The sequence below is a fragment of the Marmota monax genome, unplaced genomic scaffold, assembly GCF_021218885.2.
Source record: "Marmota monax isolate L192 unplaced genomic scaffold, Marmota_monax_Labrador192_F-V1.1 WCK01_AAM20220418_F8-fsc00097, whole genome shotgun sequence".
NCBI classification, from domain to species: domain Eukaryota; kingdom Metazoa; phylum Chordata; class Mammalia; order Rodentia; family Sciuridae; genus Marmota; species Marmota monax.
The window spans coordinates 2,651,844-2,673,089 of NW_026694162.1; the positions used below are offsets into that span (position 1 = coordinate 2,651,844).

The following is a 21,246-nucleotide window of genomic DNA, read 5'->3' on the forward strand; positions in this document are numbered from 1 at the left end:
CCTAAAATAAAAAAAGAACTCTCTAATTTTCAACCACAAAATAATATTTTCCTCATTGCATCATAAACCTTTAAAACACTTTATAAACAAAATAGAAACAAACATAGCAAATACACATGCCTGTATTTTGAGGAACTGGCCTTCTTAAAACGAGGATTACTTCTTTGAGGATAGTATATTGCTTTCAGCCTTCATCAAGTCAGTTTGAAAAATGTCTATATTTCTTTTCTTTTTACCAAACGTTCCCTTTTCTTCCTGGTTGAAAACTTATGAAAGGTTTTGTTTTGGACACCCTTGGGGGTAAACATTATGGGTTCATGCCAACTGAACAAAACAACTTTTAGTTATATGTGGCTACCCACATATATTCGCCAAATCTCTACTGCTGCTTATTCTTCTTCCATGGAAAAACACAAAACTCACATTATCTCACAGAGCACTGATAATTTATAAGGAAAATCTTGGGAACAAGGTTCCCTAAACAAACAAGATGATGTCAGGATCACAACACTGCCTGAGTTAGACAAGAACAGGGATCTTAGCAAATAACCTGAAATCCTATTATCCCACTTGCCGCTTGGTGACCTGGGACCCTGTCTTTAGATGACTGCTGTGAATGTTAAAATCTTTTGTCAATTAGGATCCTAAGACTTATTATCTCTGATCCCTTTATTCTTGCTTCAGGCCCAATTCTTGGAAAAGGTGAATTCAACAAACATATCTTGAAAGGGTGTGTCCATTCCTTACCCTGGGGAACCCTTCTTTTCCCCACAATAAGGCTTCTCTTCTAACAAAAAAATTCACACAGCTTTAGGAAGGACACATGGGGCACCGGGACACATTTGGAAACCTCTTATAGTCAGATAATTTGGTGTGTCTATAACTTCACTGGGACAAAACTATAATTTGTAACTAGCATTTTTTGCTATTTGCTTTTTCCTATTTTATTATACTCTATTGCATGGACTGGCAGGAAGCCTGTGAGCTCTAACACCACCCAATATAACTATAAGACCCTGATCCCTCTCCTACTAACTGGGAAATCCTGAACAAGTCACATAAGGTTGCTGAGTCTCAGTTTGTCCATGTAAAAAAACATAATGATACTATTTTATTGCTGTTTGAGCTTTTATAATGTTAAGGACTAAATTTACCAAAATATCACATTTGAATTATCCTATAGTTCTTTTAATCTAAGAAATCATTCTTGATTCAGATGAATCAGAGAAGAAATCAAAGAGCAGTATTTACAAGGTAGGGGTGGAGGGTTGGGAATCACTAATTACAAATGCATTAGCCCCTAAATCCCAAGTTTTAATTTCTGTGACTACTTCAAAGAAATTGCACAGGTGTATTAAAATATATTGGAAATTCTAAATTAGAGCTTATATATATTATTACATTAACTGACATTAACATAGTTAACATTATTATATGTAATTATATTATTATTAATACTATGATATAACTATATGCATATTATATATTATATTTAAGTTTTAATAGGTGTTCCATGTCTGGAATGATGGGACAAAATGGTTTAAAGAGGTTGTAGGGTTAGAGCTGACCACAAGCTGAATAATAATTGTTTTTTTCTCTGATAAAAATTACTAGAAGTTAGGGATTATGCATTTTTTTGTATCATTTACAATACTTTACAAAAGCTGTTTCATAGCAATTGAATAAGCATTTTCTCAGTCTTGGAGCTATTATAAAACACAAACAGCTTAATATTAGCATATATAATATTGAAGTAATTTTGTAGAGTTTTTTAATATATATTTTTAGTTGTTGATGGATGTTATTATATTCACTTATTTATAAGCGGTGCTGAGAATTGAACTGAGTGCCCCACACATGCCAGGCAAGCACTTTTACTACTGAGCCACAATCCCAGCCCTGTAGTGTTTTTTATACTGGCATTTGTTTATAGTTTTAGCTGCTGTTTTTAGGAGACATGGGATAATGTAGAGAATATTCATTCACCTGACAGCTTAGTGGGAAAAAATATCAAAAGAGAATTCATCCTTATGAGTTTTTGCTTGGTATCTTCAGTATAGACAAATTTGTGTAACTTTGAGAAATTGCTTAAAATATCTAGAAATCCATTTCTTTAAAAGGCAGGTATGGGACTAGATGATCTTGAAGGTCAATTAGAATGCTAAAACTGTGATTCAAAGATGGATAAAGAGCCCATGAGGTGACCATGACTGAGTCATCTGAAGTTGGGGAACCCTCCCCTTGGGGGTTCATGCATGACTTTGAGGAAGTCAATAGCACTATGAAATTACAGAGCACTTGTTCAGATGGTGACATATTAACATAAAAATTGTGGTGCAGAGTGAAAAAGCACACCCAATTATATAAAACATGTTTATACATATGGAAAACCAAAAGATGACTATTGTTTTTATAATAGAAACCAAAAAATAAAGCTTGATGATAACCTCTCCACTGCTGTGACATCACAAAACTTAGGAATCTCAGAGAAGTTACAAGAAGAGTAGGGAGAAAACAAGACTCTTCAAGGAAGTGGCAAACTTTTATGCTACAGGCTCAAATAGGACACCAGCTTGGAGAGTAACCATTTGAACAAATCAAACATCAAGCAAATGCCTTCCAATTCCATGATTCAGGTCTCCAGAGAGGTGAAATAGAAGAAACTCACTTGACTCTTATTCAACTAGTTCCCTCTTAGATTTATACAAACTGTCCTTTTGGTTTTCAATCTTAACTACAAAGGTCAGGAACAATCAGCAGCATATAGGATCTCACTAAGTCACATCTGGTGTCCTAAGGGTGCTGTCTTCCCTCACCCCTCTGCTATGGAGTCAAGTAACCCCATAAGGCTATTCAGACCTCAAAAAAATAGAACCATCCACCACTGTCTTCTCCCTTCAAATTTTACTGAAACATGTTATTATGGTGCACATTAAGTCTATGTTTAGAGTGGTCAACTGGTGAGGGAATTAATGTGGAAATATTTGCAGTGCCACTTTCCTGCCCTCTTGTCTTGCCAAAGAAATGGACTTGCCACTCTCTGGTGCTGGAAGAGATCTCAGTGGTCAAGAACCACATGATGCCCTTGGGGAATAAATCTACTACCTTATTAAAAAATACCTACTATATACACACAGTAAGGTATTTCATTCCAAATTATTGAACTCTGTATGCCTGCAGCTCTAGTTAATAAGTGCTAAACAGCAGAGCTGGTCAAAGATTAAGTAAAACTCTTTAAGAGTCATTTCCCCCACCCCTACTTAATTTTTTTTTACACAATACACACTTAGAAATCAAAATGTTTAGTAGAGCCAGATGTTACACCACTGGACTGTGGTTCAAGGATTGGCCCATAAATCATGTTTGTTTATTACTTGTGTAATAGGATCTGAAAACTGAAGTTTCCACCAGGCAACAAAATATAATAGATTCAACATTCCAAAGAAAGGTGCCAAACCATGCTTTGAAGATCTTCAAAGTAAATAATCTTTACTGGGGGTCCTTTTGGGATTCTCAGCTAGATATAAAAGACACAGAAGGGTAAGAAATGATTACAAAAGAGACCAGGGAAGAGATCTTTTGGCTAGCAGTGGGTATTTTGCCAAGCTTTCCATGAAGTCAGGGAGATAGGAAAAGGTCAATCCTCTAACCCTAGTCTAGTGGGAGAAGACCCTCAGAGAACAGTAAAAGTGTTTCTTAAGGATAAAAGACTTAAAGACTGGTGTCCAACTCACTATGGGAAAGCTGAAATTGACACTGTGGCCAGAATCTAACAATTCCTACCAGGCAAAATGCAAAAGGCAAGAGAACTGACTGCTTCAGAAGCAAAAATTTGGGACACTTACAGTCCCAGGCAAGGGTTGTATGAGTGTTCCTTGAGAGCTGTGGGGTCTGAGACAAAGTAAGCCAGGATGAGGATTGTCTTGTCCTGTCCAGTAGAGCCACCTGCAAGAAGCTGAAGGACAGTGGAGATTCATTACTTGATGTTCAAGGACCGAGAGTCACAGTGACCATCAGGACACAGAAATAAGTATCCTGCTGGATTAGGGGAATGACAGGAGAAAGTGAAACAGCAGGAAAACCATGAAGAGTCTAACAAAATGATATCTTAAAGGATAAAGACATTTGTTAGGCCAGAAGAAGTACTTGCCCTATGTTTCACCCAGTTCTGTGGCCCCTGCCCTCTGCACCCTTGTGAGATTTAAGTGGCAGCTATCAAAACAGCAGGGAGGACTAGAAACAGGAGGTGGAGAAATGGAGATCAACTACTCCTCACCTTCATAAATCTTCATAAAAGATTTGAATCATTGGTCACTGAATTTTCTTGTTTTTCCTACTGCTTACATTTGTGGCTTCCATTCAGAGCCAACTGTGAAGTAGGGAGTGAGGATGCAGTGGGGTGAGAAGGAGAGATAACAGTAAATAAAATTCAAAGTTTTGAGTATTACACAAGACTTGATTTTCTCCTTTTGGCCTCTGAATGTATTTGTGATGTAGTGACAATAGATCATTTGTCACCTAAGAATGAGCAGGAAATTATAGGTTACTGGAGTTATAGGAGTAGGAAAGATGATACCATAGACTAAACTGTAAAAGGACAGTGGGAAAAACAAACTTGTATTTTTATAGCATTATGAGGTATGCCATTTCAGTATGTTTGCAAAAGATGCAGGATTTAAATATTTGGTTATCAAAATCATTTCCCAGAGAAAACTGCTTAGTCAATGAAATCCATGGGTTCAATGCTTACATAGGTAATGAAATGACCTCTTCCCTCTATGACATCATCAACTTGATGTGCCTGGCACTTAACTTCACTGGCCTTGTTTTGAGACATCCACATTTTTTCCTAATATTGCTCAATTATCTATTTTGTGTGTCATACCCTAAGCACTGTACCAAGTTTCCTAGCATAAAAAGAAACTACAAGAAAGTCTTTTCAATTCTTTCTTCACTCTGTCTACATGTACAGAAAGAGATTGATTTTGATCATGCCACATTGCTTTTATTTTTTCCTCAAACCTAATCCTAATTTCCTGCAACTATTTCATACTTCTTTCTCTGGATCTTTCTATTTTCCTTTCTCTAAATATCTCCCAACTACTACTGATCTTTTATCAAGGGAATGCCATGATCAAAAATGAAAGAAGTATTCCTAAGGATATAAGAGTAGGGATATAGATCCTCTCTAATTAAATTTAGAAAGTAGAAGAGAATTTGCAGAGTCCCACCATCTTAATTTACAGATTTGAACACTGACACACTGGAAATTTACACAACTTAGACTACTAGTAAGTGGCAGGGATGGTACTAGAATCAGGGTCCAGGCTCCCAAGCCTGGGGCCCTTTTTAGTTCCCTGCCTAACTTCAAGTATATAATTTAATAAATACTAAAAATCTAACAAAGGTATCATGAAGGTGATTTAACATTAATCTTATAATTAATAGAATTTCCAAATTTAGACAGGATAAAACTTCTATTTTCCACCAGGAGGGAAAATCTGACTGAAATCAGCCTTATGCTGAAAAAAAAAAACTAAAAACACTGACAAAATATAATAAACAATTGAATTTAGACATTAGAAAACAAGAAGCACAGAACCGTGATCCCCAGGAAAAGACAAGGTGAACTCCACAATCACCCTGTCTCTCTTCTGGGAAGCAATTTCTAAACTATAGCACAGGGAGGAGAAATGAAAGAGAATCCAATGATTTCACTAAGTTGAGAAGACAGAGATTAGTGCTCAGGAAGACCTACACAGCTAAAATTTTCAGTGTAGAGTAGAAGAGAGAAGCAGCTGTGTTGAGAAAGACCTCTGGAAATCTTCATAGAATTCCCCTGGATTTCCTTGTTTTTGCCTCTGACTTTGTGACTGTAGATCATCACCCAAGAATGAGCAGAAAATTATGGGTTGCTGGAGTCTTCGTGCAGGAATAGGAAAGATAATCCCATAGACTAAACTGTGAAAGGACAGTGAGAAAAACGAAATTGTATTTTTACTACATTAGGATGTATGCCTTAATCTGCATTTTATAAGGTCAGACAAAGGAAGAACATTGGTGAAGGAATAAGTACCAGGGAACGTAAGCTGAACAATTCCAAGAGCTCACATAGTACTAGGAGTTGTTTGAATTCCAACAAGCCAGAGCATAGAAATTCCTAGAATAGGTGGTTTGTGTAGAAGAAGTAAGAAAGGTAATGTCTAGTACTGAGCTAAAGAGGCACTAAAGTAGAAGTCATGGCAGAGTTGCTCTCAGCTTAAAAACAAGGCTCAAGAGGATCACCAAGTAACTTACATACTCATCTTACAGATCAATATTCTTTAAAGCGATACAACAAAAATCCAGTGCTCAATAACATAAAAATTTAAATGTTGGGAACTCAGTACAAACAATGAGAAAATGCTCAAATATTTGGAAGTAAAATAACAATGTTCTAAATAACGCATGAAGCCAAGAAGAAATCAAAATGGAACTTAGAAAATATTTTGCACTGAATGAATTTGTGACAAGTTGCTAAAGAAATATCAGGAAATTTATAACACTAATGGTCTATATTAGAAAAGGAGGATATTAAATTAATGTCCTTGTATCAAACTGAAGAATATAAAAAGAGTAAAGGAAATGAAGTCCATAGTATGGGGAAGAAAGGAAATAATAAAGATCAAGGCATAGATAATTGAAATTAAAGAAATAATAGAGAAAATCAATAAAACAAAAACCTGGTTACATAAGGCTAAGAAAATAGATAAATCTCTAAGAAGACTTATCAAACTTATTGAATATTAAAAATAGAAGGAAACTTGAAAAGTTCCACCCTCTTAATTTAAAGCTGAGGGCCAAGACCCCTTCTCTCTTCACTCCAATTCTTGTGATCATACCAGAATGATTTCAGACATGTCTCTCAGAGTAGCAGACATGAATTTATTAGAAGGGATATGAAAAGGGAATAAGGAACACTGTCAAGGGAAAAGTGGGATCCTCTCTGAGAGAAGGAACCAATCTTCTCCTGCCTTCCAGTTTTATTGGGTATCCCAGGGAGGTTTCCAGAGAGTCCCATCCAGGTTTGCCTCTAGACTTTTGACTGACAGGAGGATTGCATGAGACTTTCAAGTCCCCACTTCTACGACAACTTTAGGTAACTGTGACTCATGCTGACCAGTTCTAATTGAAACCTGTTCAGATTTTATGGTTAGGGGGAATTATCCTTATCTCCCTGAGTTCTGGGATCTGGTCTGTGTAAGAGTCACAGAAGTCCCCTCACCCCGTTCGGAGTAGTTTATATTCATCTTATTGGCATTTGGGGTCTCCACTTTTCCTGCAGATAACAATTTGTTTGCTAAGGAATGTAACATATCCTGTGGACTTAAGCCAGGCAGGGCTGTAAGTGAATTCCTTTTTAGAAAAAGAAAGCATGTGGGGTCAGCAAAGTGGGCCCAGCTTATGGAATTAATCCCTAACTTCATTTTCCCACTACTTATATCTGTTTGTTCCCTATAATTCCCCTGTCAATGACTTTGGGTCCCTAAATTCTCTTAGGATATTTGGGCATTGATTTGACCCAGATGCTTCCGTATGAGAGAGGGTGAAGTTAGGTGAAATGACGTGAAGTCCTTGTTCTCTATCAGGTACAGGCATAGACAGTTAAAGGAATTTAGCAACAAGGCAATCCAGAGATCCATGGTGGCAATTGGTGGGTGACTGAACAAAGCAAATACAGGACAGGAATTATGCTAGGACAACAATAAACAGGACAGCAAAACATCATTTTCTGTAAACAGCACAGAAGCAATTAGTATTATCAGTCAGTCTCTTTAGACAGCAATTCATTAAAGTTTAAGGTAGGGTCCAACATGCTACTGATTAGTGAGTGGAGACCACTTAAGTCTTTAGAAAAATAAGCAAAGTTGCTATAAATACACAATGTTCAGTTTTTATAATGGCACAGGTGTCCCCTTGAGCTATATTTAAGATATCTAACGCCACCTGATTTCTGCAAAATAGCTTTTTATTAGCATTACCTCTTCATTAGTAGAGGGATCCTTTTAACTGTGTTCTTTAGGTCTGGAGATAAATATTAGAGAGTAAAAGGAAGAAAAAGAGGACTCTTTAACTTGGGGTTGAAAAGTCTCATGATCATTGGCTTTCAGATTCTACAAGTATAAGGCCTTCACCAAGAATCTTTCAATTGCCAGTGGGCAAGATTTTTTCCCCCAAAACGTCAAAGGTGAAAGCCTCAATTCTTATCCTTAAGGGCTGTAGCATCTAAATTCTAATCAAGAGACCTTTTGGTCCTTACTAGAGCGTGCTCTAGCCAAAGAACCATGAATTGTCTCAAGACTTTCCCTCAGTCACCAAGAACCTGAGGCATATAATAGAGGTAGTTTAGATAAGGTATGTAAAACCAGGCCTAACACCAAATGTTACAGGGCACTGGCCTGTCACAGAACTGAAGCAGGCTTTCACAGGCTTTCCTCTTCACCCAGATTCTTATAATCATGCTAGAAAGATTTCAGACATGTCTCTCAGAGAAACAGAAGGGACAGGAAAAGGAAAAAGAGGGACACTATCAAGGAAATAATGGGTCCTCTCAGAGAGAAAGACAACACACCCCTCCTGCCCTCCAGTTTTACTGGGGAGTCCCAGGGCTTTGCAGATAATCCTACCCAGGTTCATGTCTTAACTTTTTACTGACAGCAAGGTGACAACAGACTTTTTTTTTTTTAGAATCAAGAAGAAAGGAGTTTATTTGAGTAATCCAACTTATCTCCTTTTTTAAAATTCTTTTTTCTTAATTAATTTTTATTTATATATGACAGTGGGATGCATCATCACTAGCAATTAGAGAAATGCAAATCAAAATACTCTAAGATTTCATCTTACTCCTGTCAAAATGGCAGCTCTTATGAAGACAAACAACAATAAGTGTTGATGAGGATGTGGGGGAAAAGGTACACTCGTACACTTCTGATGGGACTGCAGATTGATGCAGCCAATATGGAAAGCAGTATGGAGATTTCTTGGAAAAATGGGAATGGAACCATCATTTGACCCAGCTATCCCTCTCCTCAGTCTATACCCAAAAGACTTAAAAGCAGCATGCTACAGGGACACAGCCACATCAATGTTTGTAGCAGCACAATTCACAATAGCTAAACTGTGGAGCCAACCTAGATGTCTTTCAATAGATGAATGGATAAAAAAAAAGTGGCATATATACACAATGGAATAGTATTCAGAAATAAAAGAGAACAAAATCATGGTATTTGCAGGTAAATGGATGGAATTAGAGAAGATAATGTTAAGTGAAGTTAGCCGATCCCAAAAACCCAAATGCTGAATGTTTTCTCTGACATAAGGAGGCTGACTCATGGTGGGATAGGGAGAGGGAGCATGGGAGGAATAGATGAACTCTAGTTAGGCCAGAGGGGTAGGAGGGGAAGGAAGGGGTCATGGGGTTAGAAATGATGGTGGAATGTGATGGACAGCAGACTTTTAAGTCCCCATCCCAACTTTAATTCACTTTGGCCCTTGATGATCAGTTTTAATTGAAACTTGTTCTTATCAAGTTTGTGGTTAGGGTGAATTATCCTTATCTGCCTGCATTCTGGGATCTGGTCTTTGTAAGGGTCACAAAAGTGCCCTTATCTTACTAAGGGTAACTTGTAGGATTTGATTTGTTCTGATTTTTATGGACACAATACCTTTATTTTATTTCTTTTTATGTGGTGCTGAGGGTCAAACCCAGTGCCTCACACATGCTGTACCATTGAACCACAATCTCAGCCCCTAACTTGTGCTCTTTTTCATCAGCAGTTTGGTTCTGCATTTCATTTGCAGTGAACAGATTGTTTGCTGAGGAGTGTAACAAACATATTCTGTTGATCTAAGCCAGGCATGACTGCTAGTAAGTTACATTAAAAAAAAAAAAAAGAAAAAGAGAAAGCATTTGGGGTCAGTGCAGTAGACCCCATTTACAGAATTATTCCCTTAACCTCATTTTCCTGTCACTCACATTTTTCTGTTCCCTATTAGTACCAGACAAGGGCTCCAGCTCCCAGAGACAGAAGATATAAATCACCAGTATCAGGAATGAAAGAAGTAATGTGGTTCTGAATTTAAAATAATAAAAAGAAAACATTTTGACAACTTTGTTTAAATGAATAAGTCCTTTGAAAAGTACAAACTATTAAACCTCACTCATGAAGAAATCGTCTAAATAGCCCTATATCTATTGAGTAAATTTAAGTTGCAGTTAAGAAACATTTCACAAAGAATTCACAGGCCCACATGGCTTCACAGGTGAAATTCATCCAGGCGTTTAAGAAAAAGGTAATAAAAATTACATAAATTCTTTCTGAAAATTGAAGAAGAGGGAATACTTCTGAATTCATTCTTTAAAGTCAATGTTACTTTGTTATCAAACCCAAAGACATTGCAGGGAAACAAAAAGTCCGGATCTCTCATGAACACAGATGCAAAAATTCTAAACAAAATTTTAGCATACAAATCTAATAATATATAAAAAGGCTAATGTATGAAGACCAAGTGGATTTATTACAAAAATGCAACTTTTAAAAAAATCGATGTAATGGTAACTTAACAAACTAAAGAAAAATCATAAGATCATCTTAATATGCAGAAAAAAATTGACAGAATCTGACATCCATTCCCAATAAAACTCAGAAAATTAAAAATTCAGAAAGCACTTCCTCAATCTATTCAAAGATATCTACAAAATAAAATAAAATAAAATAAAACCCACATAAGGAATTAATGATGCAAGACTAAATGCTTTTGCAATAAAATAAGGGAGATGCTTGGATATCTTCACTTATTTTTTTCTATTAAATATTGTATCAAAGACACTATCCATTAAAATAAGACAAAAGCCACATAAACTAGAAAAGAAATAAATCATCTTTACTTGGAAATAATGTGATAACCTATGTAGAAAATATAATAGAAAATTCCATTCTTTTCACAAAAAAAAATGCTGCAAAAACTAGCAAGGAAGTTTGATAAGTTTATATCATACAAGATTGAACCACAAAAAAAAAAACTAGCAATAAACAATTAGAAATTCAAAATTGTTTTTTATTTGCAGAGAAACAAGAAGTTCCTTTATTTCCTGTTAATTCCTTAAAATAAAGCACAAATAGAGTGTGCTTTATTTAATTATCGTTTTAATCAACATTGCTGTGCAGTGGACCTAATAGAAGAAAAAGTAGGCCCAAATATTCACCACATCGACTTAGGAACTGACTTCCTTAACAAGACTCCTAAAGTGCAAGAAGTAAAATAAAGAATAAACAAATGAGATGGAGTCAAACTAAAAAGCTTCTTCTCAGCAAACGAAACAATGATGTGAAAAGAGAGCTACAGAATGGGAGAAAATCTTCACCACATGCACCTCAGATAGAGCACTAATCTCCAGGATATATAAAGAACTCAAAAACCTTAACACACACACACACACACAAATAAATAAATAAATAAATAAATAAATAAAGTGGGCTTAGGAACTGAACAGACACTTCACAGAAGAAAAATACAATTGATCAACAAATATGAAGAAATGTTCAAAATCTCTGGTAATTAGGGAAATGCAAATTAATACTACTCTTAAGATTTCATCTCACTCCAGTCAGCATAGCAATTATCAAGAATACAAGCAATAATAAGTGTTGGTAAGGATGTGGGGGAAAAGGCACACTTATACATTGCTGGTGGGACTGCAAACTGGTGCAACTGCGATGGAAAGCAGTATGGAGATTCTTCAGAAAACTTGGAATGGAACCACCTTTGACCCAGTTATCCCACTCCTTAATTTTTTAATTCTCTCCAAATGTTTATATATATTCAATGCAATCTCACTTGAAATTTCAGCAGTCTTTCTCATTTCTTTTCTTTTTTAGAAATTAATAAGATAATTCTGAAATTTATATGGAAACCAAAGGACCTAGAGTACCCAAAATAACTTAAAAAGAACAAAATTTGGAAATGAATATTATCTGATTTCAAGAATATTTTTAAAGCTAATAATCGAGACAGCATAGAACAGGAATAAATATATGCAAATAAGTCAATGAAATAGAATAAGAATTGAAAAATACACCTATATACATATGGACAACTGACCCTTTTTTTACATAGACACAAAAACAATCAATGGAGAAAGAGCAAACTTTTAACAGTTTGGTGTGACAGTTCAACTTTCAAATGCCAAAGAGAGAGAGAGAGAGAGAGAGAGAGAGAGAACTTCAATTCATACCTTCTATCATATATATAAAAACTTTAAATGAATCATAGTTATAGCTATGAAACCTAAAACTTCCAGAAGAAGGTATAGAAGGAAATCTTTATGATGTTGAGATGTTTTCTCAGATGTAATAAAACTCAGAAAACTTCAATTCATATTCAAATGTTTTCTCAGATGTAACACTAAAAGCCTGATACATCAAATGACTAAAATGGAATAGTCTGTCAATATTAAGTGTTGGCAAAGATGTGGAGTAACTAGAATTTTCCCACACTGTTCATGGAAATTTTAAATGGTCAAATAAATGCTTTAGAAAACAGTTTCATAGTTTTGAAAAACTTAAACACTCACCTACCATATGACCAGTAATTCTACTGAGTAAAAGAAGTCAGATGAGAAAAACTATATGATTCCATTCATTTAAAACACCAGGAAGTGTGAATTAATCTACAGTTAAAGGAAGCAGGTGCATGGTTGCCTAAAGTGGAGAAAGGAGAGATTATAAAGAACACAAGAAACTTTGGAGGTGATGGACATTCCCATTATGTTGATTGTGGTATAGTTTTTACTACCACATTTGCAGATATATACTAAAACTTCTCTAGTCGTATTGTTTCAATTCATACAGTGTACTGTATGTCAATTATACTTCAATACAAATGTTCAAAAATCACTAGAAAAAGAAAGCAGTAAGAAAATGTCCATGAGGGCTGGGATTGTGGCTCAGTGGTAGAGCGGTTGCCTAGCACGGGTGGGACAGGGGTTCCATCCTCAGCACCACATAAAAATAAAGGCATTGTGTTGTGTCCATCTACACCAAGAAATAAATATTTTTAAAAAATGTCCATAATTATCTGGAGAAAATGAAGTCAATATAAATGAAATAAAAAACAATAGAGATACTAAAATTAGCAGACAAAAACATTTAAATAATAATTACAAATAAATCCAATATGCCCAAGGATATAAAGCAAAATACTAATGTATTAAGGAACAAAATGAATTACATAAAAATGTAGAAATTTAATGACAAAAAATGCAATGTCTTGCATGATAATTTCACTGGATGGGACTAAAAGCAGATTGAAAAAAAAATTGAATGCAGAACAATTGAAACTACCCAAAATCAAATACACAGAGGAAAAGTATTTTAAAAAGTGAAAAAGACCTCAGTGATATGCTAGGGAATGATGAAGCAGACGAATGGGTAACTGGAATCCCAGGATAATAGGTAAAAAATAGGAGACAGAAGCAAATGTTAAAATAAAATAATGTCTGAAAGTTTTATAAGCACTCTACATTCACAAATATAAGACACTCAATGAACCCTGAACAGGATAAACCAATGATAACCACATTGAGGCAAATCAATTTCTTGAAACAAGTGATAAAGAAAAAGCTTAAAAACAGATACAGAAAAGGCAAATCATATATAAAAGAATAAAAATTAAAGTCACAGACATCTCTGCAGAAATTATACAAGCCAGATGATGAAATAACATCTTTGAATTGCTGAAATTAAAAACAACAGGAAAAACAAATCTGCCAACCTATAATTCTATATCCAGCAGAAAGTTCTTTCAAAAATGAAGGAAAAATAACTTCCTAGATTAACAAAAGCTGAGAGAATTTATCACTATTAGACCTGAATATGAAGAAATATTAAAGTTCTTCATGTGAGAGCAAAACAATATGGAAACTTAGATGTGCACAAAGAAATGAAGAGCACTAGAGATGAAAATAAACAAAGAGAATTTTTCATTTGTTAAATTTTTATTCAAAAGTCATCAATAATGCCCATTGCAGGACAAACACCTCAGTTGAAGTAGGATGATCACAGTTTCAAGGCTGATCTCAGCAACCTTAAGGAGACCCTGTCTCAAACAAAGAAAAACGAAAAGGAAGAAAGGGAGGGAGGAGGAAAAGAAGGAAGAGGTAGTTTAGGGATTGTATATGTACATATATGTGGCGATATATAATCTATGTAGTGTAAAATGTTTAGCAACTATAGCACAAAGGATAATAGAACCTGGAAGGAAATGGCTCTGAGATTCATAGATTATTTATGAAGTGGTAGATAACATTTGACTCTCGTCTATAGTAAGTTGGGGATGCATATTATAAACACTAGAGGAATCCTTCCATGCACATATCCCCGCCTCCCCAAATAGAACATATTAGCCAAGAATTAAGATTCAAAGGAATTTAAAAAATATTCAATCCAAAAGAAGCAAGAAAGAGAGGAAGAGACCAAGCACAGGTGTGAGTGCAAAAGCAGATGGGATAATAGAAAACTAAGAGCAAGGTGTAGATTTAAGCCCAGCCAAATCAATAATTAAATCAAACATAAACAGTCTACCACCAATTAAAAGACAGATTGTTAGACTGTATAAAAAGCAAGAGTCAACTCTACGTTTTCAATAGAAATTCATTTTTAATATCCAGACACATATAGGTTAAAAGTAAAAGGATAGGAAAAGATACATAATATAAACATTAGTTATTAAACAACTGGAATAGGAAAAGAAAGAGAGAAGATGAGGGGCATAGAATACAGCCTGCTTAGTTCTTATTCTTCTCTCAAAAAATGCTGTGGGAACTTCAGAAAGGACTGAAATTTCTAAGTGAAAATCTGAACTTCAGATTTCTTAAACAAAAGGAAGGCATTTCCTGCATGTTAATTTTAAAGATCTCATTCCAAACCCTCTCAAGATTGAACATGCCTTCTCATGCCAACAACAAAGGGAGGTGACTCTTGTTATTGTTCATAAATTATTATTGTTGTTGTTGTTGTTATTATTATTATTATTATTATTATTATTATTTGGTACTGGAATTGAACTCAGGGGCGCTCACCCAGTGAGTCACATCCCCAGCCCTATTTTGTATTTTATTTAGAGACAGAGTCTCACTGAGTTGCTTAGAACCTCCTCACTATTGCTGGGGCTGGCTTTGAACTTGAAATCTTCCTGTCTCAGCCTCTCAAGCCAATAGGCTTACAGGCATGTGTGCCCCCACGCCTGGCTATAAATTATTTTTCATAGTGTTAGATACTGTGCCTCTTATGTTCAAACTTTCCTTACGTCAATTTTGCACATATTAAATGAATATATGGATGTAAAATTTTTTGCATAACTAGCAATGATACAATATCATCCTACTGAAGGAATTTCAAGTGTTTCAGTTAATTCACTGGGATAAGTACTATGAAAAAGTGTCTCCGGGAGGACCAAGCTCATCTTCAAGGGGTAGAAACAGAACATAGTCCCCAAATATTCTCAGTAGTGGTGTATCTAGTTTTACCCTCAGGATGATAATTTCAGAAAAGGCCTCCTTATTTCTTTATTTGTTAAATTTTTATTCAAAAGTCATCAATGGTGGAAGTCAACCTATAACCATTCTATAGTTCTGAAATATTTGAGTGATTCATATAGTACTTACCAGAAAAGAATGTTTTTTCTTTTTTTACTTTCCCAATTCAACTATTATCAGATGAGTAAGCAATCTTCAATAAGCTAACTGGCTTTCAATATAGGAACATTCTCTGCAATGTGTTCCAAAGGTCAGAAGCAGTGCGTACAAAGAATAGTTTCATAATGCAATGTTTTATGGAGTCCTTGATAATAATTGGTTAGAAGCTTTGGATGAATCAAAATGTTATAACTCTGGTCATTTTTCTGGATCAGATATTTATTTTTCTTGGAGAAGATTATAGAGTATCATCAAAATTTACTTACCAGAACTCAGACGTGCAAAACAAACTGTCTTATAACTAATCTCTTCATTCTCTGGGACCCATGTTTTCACTGATAGTACAGAAAAAAAAATGCAAGCTTACCAATTATTTTATCAGTTTAAATCAATCTTATTCAAAAGGATAGTCTAAACTCTCTTTCTTGACTCTTTCCTTAGGACATGAAAACTGATAATATTTCCTTATATACTCAAATGCCATATTGGAAAAGGGGATAGAAAGAGAAGGCCTCTTGAAAAGAGAGGACTTCTTGAATTCACCAGACAGATGTGACCACATTTTCTGAACTAGTGTGACTTGTGAACCATTTCTTCATAATAGTCAAGATGCAGTGGATCCCAGGGGTGATATGTCCCTCGTGTGGGCTCTTACTTGCACGGCCAATCATTTGAACCTGGCTCTAACTCTCTTTGGAACTATATTTTGGGCAACCATTTCTACAGCATTCATTGTAACAGTTATTTTGATCTGTAGTATAGTGGCCCCTCTATAACTCTCCAGTCAATATCCTCAGCCATATGAGTAAGTTTAGATACCCTCTGGCCTCAAAAAGATCACAGGGACTGCCTGTACTATCTAGGCCTACTGGCCTAAGCTACTTCTATTCTATGAATTAGAACATTAGAACATTGCCTTCACAGTCATATCAATCATAAAAGGAAGAACAAACTCCTTGCGGAACTTCTTTGCATACATTTCTAAAGAACAGAGTATCTGGGAATTAACTAAGTCTCAGAGCCAATCTACAACCAATGTGGAGGGAATAAATACTACTGCTTCCTTGCTTTTAATAGGGACAGGTTTGAGAGATGGTTCATACTCTCCAGAAGTTTACTCCATGGGACTTTCTTTGATCTCACACCCTGAATTTGCCTTCTTCCCTTCCAAGCATGTTTCCCCATTTTCCAGGTGGTTTTTCCTAGGAACATTACCTAAGCAACTATTCTCATAGGAAAATTTGTCTGAGGGTTATCTCCTGTCAGAAAGAGGATGGTGAAAATTAAAGACACTTGTTCTCTCTATTTGTCCTTTTCTCTCTCCTCCAAGCCTTTCTCCCTATGTTGGAAGTCCTCTCTATCCTCCCTTACTTACAACAACTGCTCTCATCAAAAGGAGTGAGAACACAAAATATTCAATCATTCAAATAAAGTTAATTCTTGCAAAATTAAACTCTATATGATTGTATATCCTCCTCTGTGAAGTGTCTGTTCAGGTCTTTGGCCCATTTGTTGATTGGGTTATTTGTTTTTTTGTTGTTTAACTTTTTGAGTTCTTTGTATACTCTGGAGATTAGGGCTCTATCTGAAGTGTGAGGGGTAAAAATTTGTTCCCAGGATGTAGGCTCCCTATTCACCTCACTTATTATTTCTCTTGCTGAGAAAAAACTTTTTAGTTTGAATATGTCCCATTTGTTGATTCTTGATTTTAAATCTTGTACTATAGGTGTCCTATTAAGGAATTTGGAGCCCAACCCCACAAGATGGAGATTAGGGACAATTTTTTCTTCTATTAGATACAGAGTCTCTGGTTTGATTCCTAGCTCCTTGATCCATTTTGAGTTACCTTTGTGCATGGTGAGAGAAAGGGATACAATTTCATTTTGTTGCATATGGATTTCCAGTTCTCCCAGCACCATTTGTTGAAGATGCTATCCTTTCTCCATTGATGCTTTTAGCACCTTTGTCTAATATAAGGTAGTTGTAATTTTGTGGATTGGTCTCTGTGTCCTCTATTCTGCACCATTGGTCTACCCACCTGTTTTGGTACCAGTACCATGCTATTTTTGTTACTATTGCTCTGTAGTATAGTTTAAAATCTGGTATCGCTATATCATCTGTTTCACTCTTCCTGCTTAGAATTGCTTTAGCTATTCTGGGTCTTTTATTTCTCCAGATGAATTTCATGATTGCTTTTTCTATTTCTGTGAGGAATGCCATTGGGATTTTGATTGGCATTGCATTAAACCTATAGAGTACTTTTGGTAATATGGCCATTTTAATGATATTAATTCTGCCTATCCATGAACAAGGTATATCTTTTCATCTTCTAAGGTCTTCTTCAATTTCTCTCTTTAGGGTTCTGTAGTTTCGTTGTAAAGGTCTTTCACCTCTTTTATTAGGTTGATTCCAAAGTATTTTTTTTGAGGATATTGTGAATGGGGTGGTTGTCCTGATTTCCCTTTCAGAGGGTTTGTCACTGATATACAGGAATGCCTTAGACTTATGAGTGTTGATTTTATATATTTATATATTGCTTTTTTCATCCTGAATTCATTTACTAGTTCTAGAAGTTTTTTGGTAGAACCTTTTGGGTCCATTAGGCATACGATCATGTCATCCACAAATAGTGCTAATTTCAGTCCTTCTTTTCCTATTTTTATACCTTTAATTTCTTTTGTCTGTCTTATTGCTCTGGCCAGTGTTTCAAGAACTATGTTGAATAGGAGTGGTGAGAGAGGGCAACCCTGTCTTGTTCCAGATTTTAGAGGGAATGCCTTCAATTTTTCTCCGTTTAGAATGATGCTAGCCTGAGGCTCAGCATAAATAGCTTTTACAATGTTGAGGTAAGTTCCTCTTATCCCATAAACGGATGCTGTATTTTGTTGAATGCTTTTTCTGCGTCTATCGAGATGATCATATGGTTTTTATCTTTAAGTCTGTTGATGTGGTGGATTACATTTATTGATTTCCTTATATTGAACCAGCCTTGCATCCCAGGGATGAATACTACTTGATCATGGTGCATGATCTTTTTAATATGTTTTTGTATCCGATTTGCCAGAATTTTATTGAGGATTTTTGCATCTATGTTCATTAGAGATATTGGTCTGTAGTTTTCTTTCTTTGAAGTGTCTTTATCTGGTTTAGGAATCAGGGTGATGTTGGCCTCATAGAATGAATTTGGAAGTGCTTCCTCTTTTTCTATATTGTGAAATAGCTTGAAAACTATTGGTATTAGTTCTTCTTTAAAGGTTTTGTAAAACTCTGCTGTGTACCCATCTGGTCCTGGGCTTTTCTTGGTTGGTAGTCTTTTGATGGCTTCTTCTATTTCCTCAATTGATATTGGTCTGTTTAAGCTGTGTATATCCTCTTGACTCAATCTGGGCAGATCATATGACTTAAGAAATTTATCAACGCCTTCACTATCTTCTATTTTATTGGTGTATAAGGTTTCAAAATAATTTCTAATTATCATCTGTATTTCTGTAGTGTCTGTTGTGATATTGCTTTTTTCATCCTGTATGCTAGTAATTTGAGTTCCCTCTCTTCTTCTCTTTGTTAGCATGGCTAAGGGTCTGTTGCTCTTATTTATTTTTTCGAAGAACCACTTTTAGTTTTTTCAATTTTTTAAATTGTTTCTTTTATTTCAATTTCATTGATTTCAGCTCTGATTTTAATTATTTCTTGTCTTCTACTACATTTGTTGTTGTTTTGCTCTTCTTTTTCAAGAGCTTTGAGATGAAGTGTGACATCATTTATTTGTTGGTTTTTCCTTTTTTTTTTTTTGAGGAATGAACTCCAAGCAATGAATTTTCCTCTTAGAACTGCTTTCATTGTGTCCCATAGATTCCAATATGTTGTGTCTGTGTTTTCATTTATTTCTATGAATTTTTAAATTTCCTCTTTGATGTCTTCTGTAACCCATTGATCATTCAGTAACATATTGTTCATTCTCCAAGTGAAGTAGGATTTTCCCTCCTTCTTTTATCGTTGATTTCCAGTTTCATTCCATTATAATCAGATAAGATGCATGGTATTATCTCTACTCCTTTATAATTGCTAAGAGTGATATCAATCAACAAGTACATGAAAAAAATGCTCACCATCTCTAGCAATCAGAGAAATGCAAATTAAAACCACTCTAAGATACCATCTCACTCCAGTAAGAATGGCAGCCATTATGAAGTCAAACAATAACCAGTGCTGGCGAGGATGTGGGGAAAAAGGTACACTTGTACATTGCTGGTGGGACTGCAAATTGGTGCAGCCAATTTGGAGGGCAGTATGGAGATTCCTTGGAAAGCTGGGAATGGAACCACCATTTGACCCAGCTATTCCCCTTCTCAGACTATACCCAAAAGACCTAAAAAGAGCATACTACATGGACACAGCTACATCAATGTTCATAGCAGCACAATTCACAATAACTAGACTGTGGAACCAACCTAGGTGCCCTTCAACAGATGAATGGATAAAAAAAAATGTGGCATTTATACACAATGGAATATTACTCAGCACTAAAAATAACAAAATCATGGCATTTGCAGGGAAATGGATGGCACTAGAGCAGATTACACTAATCAAAGTTAGCCAATCCCTAATAAACAAAGGCCAAATGTCTTCTCTGATATAAGGGAGGTGACTCAAAACAGAGTAGGGAAGAAGAGCATGAGAAGAAGATTACCATGAAACAAGGAAAAGAGGTGAGAGGGAATGGGAGGGAGAAGGGGAATTACACGGAAGATGGAAGGAGACCCTCATGATTTCACAAAATACATATGCGATGGTGTGAGGGGGGAGGGAAGAAAAAAAGAGAGAGAGAGAGATAAGTGTCACAGTAGAATGGGTAGAGAGAGGTGATGGGAGGGGAGGGGAGGGGGGATAGGGAGAGCAGCAGAATACAACTGACACTAGGATTGCTGTATGTACACACATGGATGTATAACCAATGTGATCCTGCAGTGTGTACATGTGGAAAAATGAGAATTCATACCCTATTGGATTCAAATGTATGATATGTCAAGATCATTGTATTGTCTTGAGCAACTAATTAAAAAAAACTCTATATGAATGTGATAATAACTCCTCACTTCCCTGGTGCTGAGAGCCACAGCTGAGTTGGAATGGCCCCTGGCATTTTGCCAATAGTTTTGGTTGACAGGCAAGGCATTACTATCTGCCTCGGTCGCTACTTTGGAGTTCTCATGCTACTTTGGAGTTCTCGTGGGGATTCCTGGAGAGTTCCCATTGGTTGGGGAAGTGAAGGAGGAGGGATTTCCGGAGGAGATATTTCCGGTGGCTGGTTCCTGGACGAGCCGCGTGGGGTTTGGGATAGTTCCCGGGAGCGTGTGTGGAGTGTGCTGGTGGAGTTCAGAAATAAAGTTTGTTCCTGCTTCAGTGGCTCATGATTTGTGCCCAGCCAGACTGCGGCATTTGGCGGCCCGTGTGGGGAACGCCTGAAGCTCGGGGGTAAGTGAAATTGCTCGTCCCTAAGGGAAGGCGAGAGAACG

At 36.0% G+C, this 21,246-nt stretch overlaps 1 protein-coding gene across 2 annotated transcripts in view; it reads right to left on the bottom strand.

The window, feature by feature from the left end:
• Lvrn (laeverin) overlaps positions 1-21,246 on the bottom strand; it is an 86,145-nt gene that overhangs the window by 56,201 nt on the left and 8,698 nt on the right. The window lies entirely within an intron of this gene.